General features: G+C 41.0%; 1 protein-coding gene across 1 annotated transcript in view; it reads left to right on the top strand.

The window, feature by feature from the left end:
- The window catches only part of RAB31 (RAB31, member RAS oncogene family), a 321603-nt gene that overhangs the window by 627 nt on the left and 307331 nt on the right, over positions 1-13645 (top strand). The window lies entirely within an intron of this gene.

Raw genomic sequence — 13645 nt, 5'->3', positions numbered from 1 at the left:
GGCTCTAGGCATAGTGTTTTCTTTCATTTTTTGATTCTTATTAAAAAGTCAGTTTTCAGCCACATGACCGCAGTTCACGGAAGTAATTACGATTTTACTAATTAAAGGGCTTGCTGTTGAGCCAGCCCGTGTCTTTGTTTTTGGAAACGGCACAGCTGGAATTCGAGCCACTCCTGAGGCTTTGATGCATTATAAAATGGTCCACTGGAATAATCGAACTCGAAGTAACTCACCATAACGTGCCACAGTTGCCACATAATGTATCTATCATCTGATGCTTAAGTTACGTATTTGAACAAAAATGTGTTTCTAAGTCAAATGCATCAAACTTTACGGTAAAAACATATGGGGCCGCGCCGAGGCACCCTTTGCAAGGGGGCCACTGCTTCCTTGCTGTATTTAAGTGTTATACACGTATTGTTGAGTCGAAACTTTTATTTAGACTGGATCAACGTGCGTCAACATGACAAAATAGGAACCCAATACTGCCACAGAATGCGTCCTATTCTGGTACATAGTTTGCCTTTTCTCAATGCATAATTTAGTAAACCGTGAAGCAAAATCAAGTACGCGTTGCCGCATAATACCGTGCACCTAATTATAAGGGGATCGCAAACGGGGTGAGGGGTGGAGGCACACGACATTGCAGTCGACATTATAGTATTGACTTCAAAGGTTCTTTTGTGTAAACTGCGTTTTCCAGGGTTTGGACTTGTGTATAATCACAGCACAAGGTGACTGCCACGGAGTGAGGGAGGGAGGATGCACCAGAAGGGTCGGCTTGGGTCCTTGGTGGGGACTCACTGCTCCTTAACTGGCGCCGTGCAATGAGGTTGACTTTGAAACAGCCCACTTTTCTCAGTCAACGGTAACGAGCATGCTGGAAATTGTAGGCGCATATTTGACACGAGAACAATGGAACTAAAAGCACCAGCATGCCTAGTGCGGTAAATTGGAATAGCAGGACGGGGTCAGAGTTATGCACAAGGCATGGGTCCAATTGGTCAGTGCTTAATTTGAGCCGGTAGTTTCCGGTGACCGGCACCTAATTGTCAACACCGGCATTTATAACAGTTCACCACAGTTGTTTAATAATTTAATTTGCATTACAAATGACTAATATCTCTAGCCCTTCTTACAATTTTGTGTGGCATGGAATAGTCGGAATTGTCACTTGCACTAGTGTGAGCTTAGTAGTTGTGTTGGTACTGTCAGTGTCAGCGCTGGCAAAGGCAATTGATGGTGGAAGCTGTAGTAGTGGCCTTAGGACAAGGGTCCTGGCACTTATATTTTTACAAATTAAGCACTGCATGTCATGTATCAATTGTCTGACGCCGATGTCAGTAGCAGAGGCAAGCGGGTTGGCTAAAGCAGTATATGTAGGGAAGGAAGTTACGGAATTGACCATAATACTTTTTGGCTGTAGGGGGCGTCGAGGGGAGTCCGGTGAGAAAGCAGAGGAATTGGAGCTTTCCGCTTATATCTGAGCAGGGAGGGACCCCTGCTTGAGGCAGTCTTGCCTCGGTTGCAGTTGCAGACATTGCCTATCACGGTTTATGATGACGCAGCGCCCCCTTCCCGCCCCCACCACTCCACCTCCTGGCATCTAGCCAAGAGCAGAGTTTCGACATTTGTCCTAATTTTCTTAGAAATGATGACTGGGGGCCAGCTTCCTGTTTTTCCTTTTCTCAGCTCCTTTGTTCCTCTTTGTTTCGAAAACGAATGGCCTCTCGTGCCTGTTCGAACTAACGAAAGCTACAAACCGCTATGCTGGCGTGTGTACCGTCGCCGACCAGAGCAGTCAGACATCAGCAGAAAAAAACATATTTTGTGTGCGATTCCCCCAGAGTTGTGTAGCTGGCAGTACTAGATGAAGGGCTAAACCCAAGAGTGAGACCTCTAAGCGCTAGCCAACAGCATCAATTACACCCCCTCGCAGCTCTTTTTCCCATTGAGAAGTCTGTGGTATAAAAGTGTCAGGCAGTCACACGCCAGGAATGAATGGTGCTCTGAAGGTATTAAACTCCACAGACATCCAGTTTTCCAGGCGTAATCGTGAGAAGGTAATTCATCCAGTCCAGGTTTTCTTTCCATTCCGAAACATGCAGTAAGCCGCGTTTTATAATGAGATGAACAGGACTTAAATCTCTGATAACCGCGGGTGGAAGAGGGGATTTGACATCTGTAAGATTTACATTTATTGATCTGCACACAACCTGTACACAGAACACTTGGAACTGAGCTGTTACCCAGCCGAAACTGGCGCGCGTTAGAAGGCAGAACCGACCATTCAACCATGTTGTGATTTGAATGTCAAGATCACAGCGAGCCCTTAAACCCCTGGGCTATCCTATTGACTCCAGATGCACTCATACAACGTACTGGCCTTTACACTGGGAATACAAGCTGCTCTGTTTCGGAAATGTGTTCTCCGGGCACCCCGTGTTTGAATGATACACGGCTCAGCGTGCAGCCTGTGGGTGGGCTGTGCTGGCATCATGCCTGGAGCTGACACAGCTTCGGCAATGGGCACGAGACGCAGAATGTTGGGTCAGGTGAGGACCAGCAGGTCTATTAAGGTAGACTGTGCATTGGTCCTCAGCTTACCCTTAAAGTACATCACAGCGTTACCTCGGATGACTCTCTGATCCTGTGCAGAAGAGCAGACAAGTGCACTTTACGTCAAAAAAGAACGTTCAACCTGACATTCTGCAGATTATATATTGCTTCGGTGCACTGCACTAATAAACGCACTTTCGCATTTATTCACTACAGTACAGCGAGACTGGTGAGAAAAAACACGTTTAGTGTCTCATTAACTGTAAGCTACAATTACTTTATTTAGGGATCAACTCTGCTAATAGTCACGAGGCTTTTTTTTAATGTAGTTTCAACTTACAGTGCAAAATTAAGCCCATGCATTCTGCTTTTTGTTAAATATCTTTTTTAAATGAATGGCATGAAAAAAACGTCGTTGCATACATTATACATGAGGCAAAACAGTTTAATGTGCTATTCATTATCATTATTGGAGGAGGGGAAGGGGCAAATGACACACCAGGAGACTTCCTCTCTATCCTAGGTCGTGGGCTCTCCCCATACCCAACAGTGGTAATAGATAGTATATTCCACTCTGCGCATCAGCATTTATACCATATATTCAACTGCGCCCATAGCATCAATGTAGTTATGCTCAAATGCACTTTCCACTGAAAGGCTTTTTTTTTCTCTTGCTAATAACCTAGCCTTATTTTGCTGACTTAGCACGAAAGTTGCCACTCCTTTGATTCATGTAGTTTTGTTTTAGTATGTCATGTTTGGGGCAGATCCGTCGAGGGGTGGACAATCTTGATTCACTGCTTTCTGAATTAATATGGGGTGCTGTAAGGAGTAGAGGTGCGTTACATAAGCCCACACTGTCAACTAATGATGGCGGGCTCAAAACCCCAGGATTTTTTTTTAAAATATTGTTTTTTATTGCAAAAATCAAACATAACATTGCGATGACATCAAGAATCATGGTACAGTATACTGAGTCCAACAATGGGCGAACTGTATCAGTGTCTAGACAGTCAACGTATCTCCAACTCACTGACTTTTCAGAGGTTTCCTGCCCCTTCAAACACAGTTTGTTCCAACATCCCTACTGGATCAGCTCGAGGAACCAGCATAACAACCCGCTATATTCGTTCCACTTTCCCCAAATTGTGGTCCATTTGTTCGGGTAGCCTCTACTCTCGTAGACCACACTCTCCGCCTGCACACACCAATCCATATCCTACTTCCACTCCTACAGGGCAGCGGCGAATATTGCCTCCACATCTTGGCTATGTTGTGTTTCGCTGATTTTTTTTACAGGGGGCTGATATTACCAGCCCCTTGTAAAAAAAATGGACCCCCAGGGACCCAAAACCGCCCCCCACCCTGGCGACCCACCGGTGAAACTCCCGGTGCCCTATACGGCCAGTCCGGCCCTGGACGTCACCTCCTCCCAGTATTTTCAGAGCACCGGGCAATCCCACAGTATATGAAAGAATGAGCCATCGTGTTCACACCCACTGGGGCACATCGCTGAATCAGCCCTGCCCATCTTAACCAGTGTTGCAAAGCCCCAGACTTTGAGCTATATTACTTAGTAGCCCATCTTTATTGGATGGCTAGGTGGTTTGATGTTGAGGGCTCTAGTGAATTCATAATGATTGGGAGGAGCTTAAGTACCAGAGAACGGGCCAGTATGAGGTTGTACTACTGAATATCAACCCACCAAATATCGACCTACACAAATAACGTGGCAGAATATTGAGGAACAAAATATTGAAAGGTAATTGCATATAGGGAAGTATATATTTACTATTCCTACCTCCACATCAACGTACCTTGAAGATATACATATAGTCAAGGTGCATAGATATGGAGTTAGGTATAACCATCTATACTTACTTAGCTGTCACTATTTCGGTTTTGATATTTTGCCTTGATAATCCGTGCCATCAATATTCTGGTTTCGATATTCAAGTTGCACACCATATATGATATGGGGAGACAGGAAACTAGATAATGATGTCCTTGGAATTATACATACAGCCAGATACTTTTAGGGCAGATGTCTAATACGGACATCAACAAAGTTGCCATACGCAGTGGAACTACCATTGTGGTGTATACAACACTTTGAAAGAAGTGGCTACCTGGGTGGAGTCTAAAGTATGGATGAGGGCTGGGATAGCCGGGATGAATGACTTTTGTATCAGCACAATATTGAGGGGTTTAAGGAGTAAGTAGGGTAGTTCTTGTATTATGGTGCTGTGGTAGGAGCAATACACTGCACCGGAGGCGTACTGCGGGATGAACTGCCTACCCACTGAATCTTGCACCATGTGCTTACCATCGGTGGTGGGAAGAAACTAGTCGTCATACTATATCAGACCCTTTTACAATTGTTGCACTGTGACATAGCAGATCTTAGATGTAAACGGGAGGGCAATGTAGGCAGAAAGCTATAAGACATAGCCTGGAGCTTTGCAGCTGGACACCGCTTGAGGGGCTCTCGGAACTCCAGCCTGAAGCTTTTGCAAGCAGTTTTCTGCACAGAAGCTCCTTGATCACTTATAGGCCAAGTTGAATATATCCGGGCACCATGACAGAATGATGTGGGAGTGGATTTTAACCACAAAGTATGGGCAGGACTCGTTGTTACTGTTTATAGGGTCAAAGTAACAAAGTACTTACAAGAAATTACTTAACAGGAAACATGGCCATTGGACCGCATGACAAGAAATAAAAAAAACGGAAGTAAATGCAAATGTATAGATTAAGCAATATTGCTTGCAAAGAGGTTCACTGCGATAAATTGAAAGTAAGATAGAGCCCCCAAGCTGAAACAGTGGCAGACTAATTTGCTGAAATGGGCGGAAATAGAAAGCACTAAACAATTTCAGGAGAAGATAAAGGGGGAAGAGGGATAACGCCCTGGATTGGATCGAATACGAATTCTTTTTAAAAATTGGCAAAAAAGTTCTCTGATTAAAGAATCAGTATAGACACATGATGAAATGTGCAAATATACCTAGGCATACTTTCCGAGACAAAACCGGCATAGAGGGGAAGAGGATAAATAAGACCTGAACTTGTGGTGCTCCTTCAATGATTTTATAAGTAAGATAAAGCGATTCATTGTAAGTTATGAAGTAAGATCCACGGACGGCATATTGCCCGGAAAGCTTAGCCTTCTAACTGGGATGTATGACGTTACAACGCATGCTTTTACCACGCATGCTGTTACAACGCCAGTTTTACAACGCAAACCTTTACAACGCATAGTGCTTTGGGGTGCTGGATAGTGAATAGTTTAATTTACTATTCCAACTCCAGTCCCCGTGGACACTAGGGAAGGTGTTGGATAGTAAATTGAATCTATTTCCTATCCTAGAGCGCCCCCCAGCGCAATGCGTTGTAATGGTTTTCGTTGTAAAATCTGCATTGTAATAGCACTGCGTTGTAAAAGTTTCGTTGTAAAGGATGTTTCCCTTCTAACTGCCACCTGCCAATCACCCGTAGAACAAAATGACTTAGGAGGGGGACCGTAGAAACCGGACAATAGAAATAAATCAATTTAATGAAATACCGAGAACCCAAGACTACTCTTTGTTTTGATCTCCAGATTTGCTTAAGCACTGTGCTGCGGCGGCTTTTCCCGCTGTGTGCGGCGTTTTATCAGCATCGAAGGGGTTAAACATTTATGATCAAGATGAAATGGAGTCTCAAGGGAGATTACTGCTTGTTGATACAATGGGTGATAATACAATGAAGGCACAACTTGTTTTGTTTTAAGCATAGTAATAAAACATATTAAACAAATAGTGATGTTATCGATGTCATCAGTGATGTAAAGTGTAACGTCATAAACAGTGCATGCCTGTAATTTATGGTTTGTGTACCATACCATCACTGGTGAATTTCAGTGGCTCTTTTTTATTTTCGTTGAAACCAATGTGGTTAACTTTAGGACACGCATGCTTTGAAAAGGCTTTTTTAGGTCTCTTCTGCAGACAACTTTTAACTGTCTGTAGGCAAAAGTCCCTTATAACCACGACAAAAACCTACAGTGGACTTGGAGACCGCCCCCTGCTTAACATTGCTTTGGTTTATTGTCACTCTTATTTGCTTGCTCCTTACTGGATTTCTTGCCTTTTCTTATGTCTGTACCTCCCATGGAGTATAGCCTCTTTACTATCCTTTTGATTGGATGACTTCTAGTTTTCCACTGTTTTTTTCTTTTTGTTTCAGCACTGTAAGAGTGCAGAGGTTTTCGAGTTCTCCCCCTCATGAGTGCTGCTCCCCCCCCCCAAACAAACCTCACCACCTCACTCACTCGCTCCATGTTGCTACTTCATTCCTACAAGGATGACCATTGCTCTCTCGACTTCTGCCCTGGATTTTCTTTTTAATAATTTTTGTTCACACCGTGGCTCTTTGAGCCATCCTCAAAGGCCTACATTGCCTCCACCCACTCCCTGTTGCTTCCTCCCCCATCTCCCGCCACCCACTCCTCCGTTGCCACCCAACCCCCACAGGGTCATTGGAAGACAAAGCAGCTGCTATTCGTTGCTAGCCGCTCCGCTATATAAAAAGCCTTTTTATGTGCAAGTCAAATTTAATTTCTTTCATTTACCAATTCAAATAGCTTCCACCATCTTGGATCGGTAAATTAAAAAAAGCACTGCCCCATTTCAGATGTTTGCACTTTTTACTTATTTTTGACGGTGCTTCACAGCATCAGCAAAAAATGCTTTTTGCTGATGCTCCACGGCATTGTCAAAAGCATTGGCAAAGTCAATATATTCAAAAGGCAAGACTTATTGGCTTTCTCAAAAGCTGTTTGATTTGCTTATACCTTTTAAGACCATATATGGATCTGCACCAAATTTGCTATCGCTAGGCTTAGTCACATAAGGCCAATCAATGTTCGTAAAGATCTGTACAGGAAAAAAAGTTAAGGAAGTGTGTGAAAAATTTTTTCAGCATCCCATAGGATTTTCAGCTCACACCTACAGAAAAAACTACTGAAAGGATTCACGCCAAACTTGGCATGAAAGTGGAATTTACTCAGAAAGTGTGTGTTTTGTTGGATGAAAATCTGTTCAGAAGTTTTCAAAATAGCCATTTGAAAAAGTTGCCTGCTGGACGTGAAAGGATTGACACTTCTGTGTTGCATCACCATTTAAAGTTGTGATTCAGTGATTCACGACTGATGTCAATCAGATTTGATATTTTTTTGATAAATGTGTTTAGCTGGTGAAGGTCTCTGAAGAATTTTTCTTTTGCAATTTTGAAAATCGCAAATTGAATTCAGATCGCAGCTTTCACACTGAGGCAAAAAAAAATTGACCGGAAAAGGGAGCAGCTATAAAAAGTGTCTGCACCCTGGGCAGAGATAAGGAGAATCCAGAGGCATGGAAAACTTAATTAAAGAGACCAGGAAATAGCAAAGAAAACGGCTTATGATTCTAAACAGAATCGTGATCCACAGATGCCATTTTAAGTAGTGGATTTATCAGCCATTTCTTGTAAAAATAGCAAATCAATTTGATTTGTAAATTTTACAATAGGGTGAAAAATAATTTTTTTTCAATATCTTGTATAAACCCCCTTAATCTGAGACAAAAAAAAATATGTAAGCTATCTGCGTGATCGGCTTTACACCGAAAGCATTTTCCATCAAAACCAACTCCCCATTTTGACATTTGTTGTGGTGTGTAATATAAATCAAACAAGGTTTTAAAAAACTGCGCCTTTAAATTGGCTGACATTAGGACTTCTTTGGAGAGTAAGATCAGATCTTCCACATCAACCTCAGTATCTGCTAACATATCGGCCCATTTTACCCTTATTCTCTCCAAATCGTCCGGTTTCTCCTCCACAAGCAGTCTATACATAGTACCAATCTTCACTTGGCGATCTATACCCTCAACAACTTGATGCTTTTGTAAGCTTAGTTTTTGTCTACTAAGAAAATCCCTGATTTGTAAAAATTTTAAAAAATAGCTTCTTGGTAAACTAAACTGCTCACTCGGTTCCACAAATGATTTACACTTGCCATCTGCCAAAAAGAAATCCCCCAAACATGTCACCCCCTTTCTTTGCCATTTCAAAGCCATTCCATCCAAAAATATAATGGGCAATAATCTTGACATGGTAAAGGGAGTGTAATACGCCAACTTCCCAATACCAATAGTATGAATCAGCCATTTCCAAGTCTTATGGGCTCCTATCAGTACTTTGAATCTAGTCCGCTTGTAATAGCTACCATCTATTTCAATAAAAAAGCTTTGTCTCACTTGTGGTCCCATCAAAATACCAAATATAGATGGGTGGTTGTACATGGATTCCGTTGATTCCCCTGTTGTCAACACTCTCATTCTTAATAAAAAACAAACTATATAATAAAGAAAAAAATCAGGTACTCCCAACCTTCCCCTTTCAACCGGTAACATCAAAAATTTCATAGCCCGTCTTGGTTTCCCAGGACTCAAAATAAATTTTCCACATAATGATTGTAAAGCCAGTAGCTTAGATTTTGAAAATTCTAAAGGTATTGAACGGAACAGATAGAGCACTTTAGGTAAAACATTCATTTTTATAACATTGGTCCGTCCAACAATAGTCAAAAATAAACGATCCCATCTCTCAAGAGAAACCTTAATTTTGGCATATACACTATTCCAATTTACATCAACCAATACAGACATGTTTGTCTTGATCCGTATGCCAAGAAAGTGACCTCTCCCACCACTCTCTCATCCTCCCAAGTTATGGCTTCTGAACATAAGATCTGAGTCTTTGATGCATTAAGTTTATAACCAGTTATGGTTCCGAATTCTTGCGCCAACCTCTCAATCTCTAAGATAGCGGTGTCTGGTCTATCTGTAACCACCTCTATGTCATCCGCATAAGCAAACACTGAAAAGCAAAAATCAGATGCTATAAAAGGAGGAATTAAGGGGTTCTGACTTAATAGTTTTATAAACGGGTTAATATATAACGCAAATAATAACGGAGAGCATGGGCAGCCCTGGCGAGTCCCTCTAGTAATGTTAAAAGAATCAGAGAGCGCTCCCAGAGCTGAAATTTTAGCCATAGGGTTAACATATAAAGATTTAATGGCAACAATATATTTCAGTCCGAAACCCATTTTAGCCATTAATATCCACAAGTACTCCCAACTCACCCGGTCAAACGCTTTTTCTGCGTCTAGCAGAAAAAGCGATAACTTCCGTTTGTTTACAGCTGCCATATCAAACAACGTAATTACTTTATTGATATGATCCACAGTTCCTCTTTTTCGGGATAAACCCATGTTGATATCGCGAAACTAGAGATGTTACTACTTTGGATAATCGATTAGCCAAAATCTTTGAATAGATCTTAATATCCACATTCAATAACGATATGGGTCGATAAGATCCAACATTGTCCACGGGTTTATATTTTTTACAAAAGACCGCAATGGTTGCATCAGACCAACTGGTAGGTGGATTCCCCTGTTGTGCTGCCAAAATTACTTGGAGCAGTTCGTCCTTTAAGATGTTAAAAAACAATTTTTAAACTTCAGCTGGTATTCTATCGGGTCCAGCGGCTTTACCAACTGCAAGACTCTTCACTGCTATCTCTAACTCTAACATAGTTATTGGTAAGTCCAGTTCTTCCGCCATTAGAGGTTCTACAACCTTCAAACCAGCCAACATTCTATCGTGCCATTGCATATTTAAATCTAAACTATTATCCCTAGAATAAAGTCCCGCGTAATAACTTTGAAATATTCCAAGAATGCCTTCTGGATCTGAATGCGATTTACCTTGAGCATCTATCATTGAACTAATATTCCGAGCTGTCTGCTTCATTCATAGTCTTACTGCCAGGGTTTTGCCTAATTTCTCCCCAAATTCATAACTTAACATTTTAGTTGTTAAAAATCTTCTAGCAATTTCCATGTCCCAGAAGCCAAGAATATTAGTTCTGACCTTAGCCACCTCAGAGAGTTCTATTTTACCCTGTGCAACTTCCCTAGTTAACAAAATCTCTGCCCTGACTAAGACCTCATATAATATATCAAGTTCTTTTTTAAATTTTTTTACGTTGCCAAGATGAGAAGCTAATACACTCCCCCCCGAAAGCCCGCTTTAAAAGTATCCCAGACTATGCCAGTATTAGCCGTGCCATGATTATTACTAAAAAAGGATTGAATCCAACTTTGCATATGAATTTTAAATTCTTCATTCAGATCTAGTTTCCGATCATAAGAAAAATTAAGTGGTGCTGGCTTCTTCGCTGAACTCTGTATATCAATCACTATGGGGGAATGATCAGAAGTGATTCTAGGATAAGTTCTAATATTAGTTCCTTCCAACAAATATTCTGGGACAAAAAAAGAATCTAATCTAACTAATTTTTTATGGGGATGTGAATAAAAAGTAAATCCGTTATCCCCCTCCCGCAGCATTCCCCAAACATCAGCTAGGCCTTGATCTTGTAGTAAATTAACAAGAGCTCTATATACTCTCGGTTTACGGCCTTTATAATTTTCATGCCCCTCCAGTAAAGCATTGTTGGGCAAATTTATGTTCATATCCCCACATATCACTATCGGCTGTGGAAAATTAGCTAACTCCAAATTAATTTCAACCAGCGGGGCAGGGTCATCCAGATTAGCTCCATAAACCGTAACCAACGTTATTTGTCTACCCCCACTTTTACATTCTACAATAACCCAACGGCCATTTTTGTCCACCGCCTTCCGTCCTAGAATTATAGAATTATCTTGAACTAAAATGGCTACTCCCCTTATCATACTGGTCTGTTTAGAGGCAGAAACTAATATAAATCCAAAATCTTTTAGCACCTCCCTTTTTGACCACGGGATGTGCGTTTCCTGAATACAAACAACATCAGGTTGAATATATTTCAATTCTGTGGCTATTTTATGTCTTTTCATTACATTATTCAATCCACATACATTCATTGAACAAATTCTTAAACCTTTTCCGACCATTTTAAATCAAAATATCCAGCCTTACCGAAGCTATAAACAAAGACAAAAGTAAGTAATACGGAGCCCTTCTTTTCAAGTATCCTTTTTACCACATTTTTTTCATGTATTTGCCGTGAACTCTTTTTATTTGCCGTGAACTCTTTTTCTTTAGTGCTCAAGGTTCGCGTAGTGATCACTCCCTCCATGTTGATGCTGGGGAAGACCCCTAACGACAATCGTGCTGATGGATTATATTGCTTTCGCTATTTCATTTTTTTACTATGACCGTAGCACGGATATGTATTGCTACAGAGTGGCTTCAGGAAAATCCACCTTTATTTCGGCAATGGCGAGCACGATTGTATAAATTATATAAATTAGAGTGGGGTCTTTTTTCAGTTTCTGGGTCTAGGAAAAGGAAAAAAATTGGACTGAAAATCTGGGGGGCATTTCAGATTACTATGAAGATTGAAAATGTCATTTGATGCCTCGGAGACCATTATCCTTTATGTAAGTTTTGTATATAATGGACAATATGGTTTTTTCTGTTTTGAATGAACTAAGTCATTTCCTATTTGTATTTTTTGCTGTATTTATGATCTAAGATGTATTTATGCTGTGAACCAATAAAAAAAAAAAAGGGTGAAAAATAAAAAGCTAGAAGTGGTGTGAGGAAAAAAAAGTACAAGGTAGAGCAAACTGCCATGCACTGTGGAAGCTGTGCGCAGCAGGGGTTGGCCACACATAGTGGCTAGGGTTCAGTGCCTTGACTCTGGCCCATACCCACTGCACATGGCCATCGGATATGTGCAGTGGGTGATGGCCACCAGCAGCAGGTTGGGTAACCAACCTCTGCTGTGCATGGTCGAAGCGGAAGTTGAGAATAAGTGTATTATAAAAAAATATAGAAGCTTAATGAAAAATTACACTTAAAAACTGACTTATGGTTATGCCACTAAAATGCAAAACCACTGACATTTGCCAGTTATGGTATGCAGTGCATGCCATAACTCACATCACCGCAATTCACAAAAAGCTATTTGCAAATGGCAATCGAAAAAAAGCAAGAGTTAAACATGGCATGTTATGTGAATTCTGTATAGCATGCGTTGCATACCATACCTGGCGCATTTCAGTTTATCTTCAGTTTTGTTTTATAACCAGAACTTCACTTAAACTTGCGTTTTTTAGTGAATTTCTGTGTTTTTTTTCAAGATGTACTACATCCAACTTCTATGAAAGTATTGCATACAATGCAAGTTGGGGTGACTGGATGCACAAATTATTGTGGGCAGCGAAGCAGGGGTTGGTCTCTTTACATACATACATATATACAAACATTTGCTTTATATGTATGTATGTATATATAGGAAAAGTGTTTTTTTTGTTGCAAAAAACATTTGCCCCGTTTGACGAATTTTCACAACATTTTCAAGACTAGTTTGCTACTCACTTCAGCTGTGGTCTGGAAAGTTTTGGGGTAATTCGTCAAGTGGGGGCTGAGAAGATGGGGATCCTAAAACACTTTTATCCATGCAATTTCTCATTGGGATTTTAGACTCCACTACAGCCCGAACTGCGGAACGGAATTTCACCAAATTTGGCAAAAAGGTAGCTCTTGGTAAAAAAAAGAGCAATTTTTGTAATTTGGAGCAAATCCATTCAGTAGCTTTGGAATTAATAAATAATTTTGCTTTATCTATATCTAGGGATGCAGATGCTCAGCAGACCTCATGATGAGATCTGATTGGCTACCACCACTTCAACCAGGAAGTGATGGCAGCCATCTTGGGACTCTGGACTCAGTCCTATGCCCCCCTGCCTCTGGCCAAAACCACTTTTTTTTGTTACTGTGAATTTGCAGTGAATCCGCCGTAGAAATAAAACAAATACAAGCCCAGGCTCCGCTTTTGCTTTAGTTAGAACTCCTTTAAAAAATAAAAGACAAGAGACGTTTGGCAAAACAGAACCAGTTTGTTTAATTAAACATTACGGTTGGGAAAACAGTTACTTATACAAAATAATTACAAACAACGGGGACAACCCTAGAACCTGAACCAGGGGTAATTAACACTGTAATCCAAACAATGGTTCAAGTACACCACTTGGAAAAAAAGA

This window comes from Lissotriton vulgaris, chromosome 4_1, assembly GCF_964263255.1.
Source record: "Lissotriton vulgaris chromosome 4_1, aLisVul1.2, whole genome shotgun sequence".
Lineage (NCBI taxonomy): Eukaryota > Metazoa > Chordata > Amphibia > Caudata > Salamandridae > Lissotriton > Lissotriton vulgaris.
Note: the sequence above shows the minus strand (reverse complement) of the source record. Positions and strands in the feature narration are given on the sequence as shown.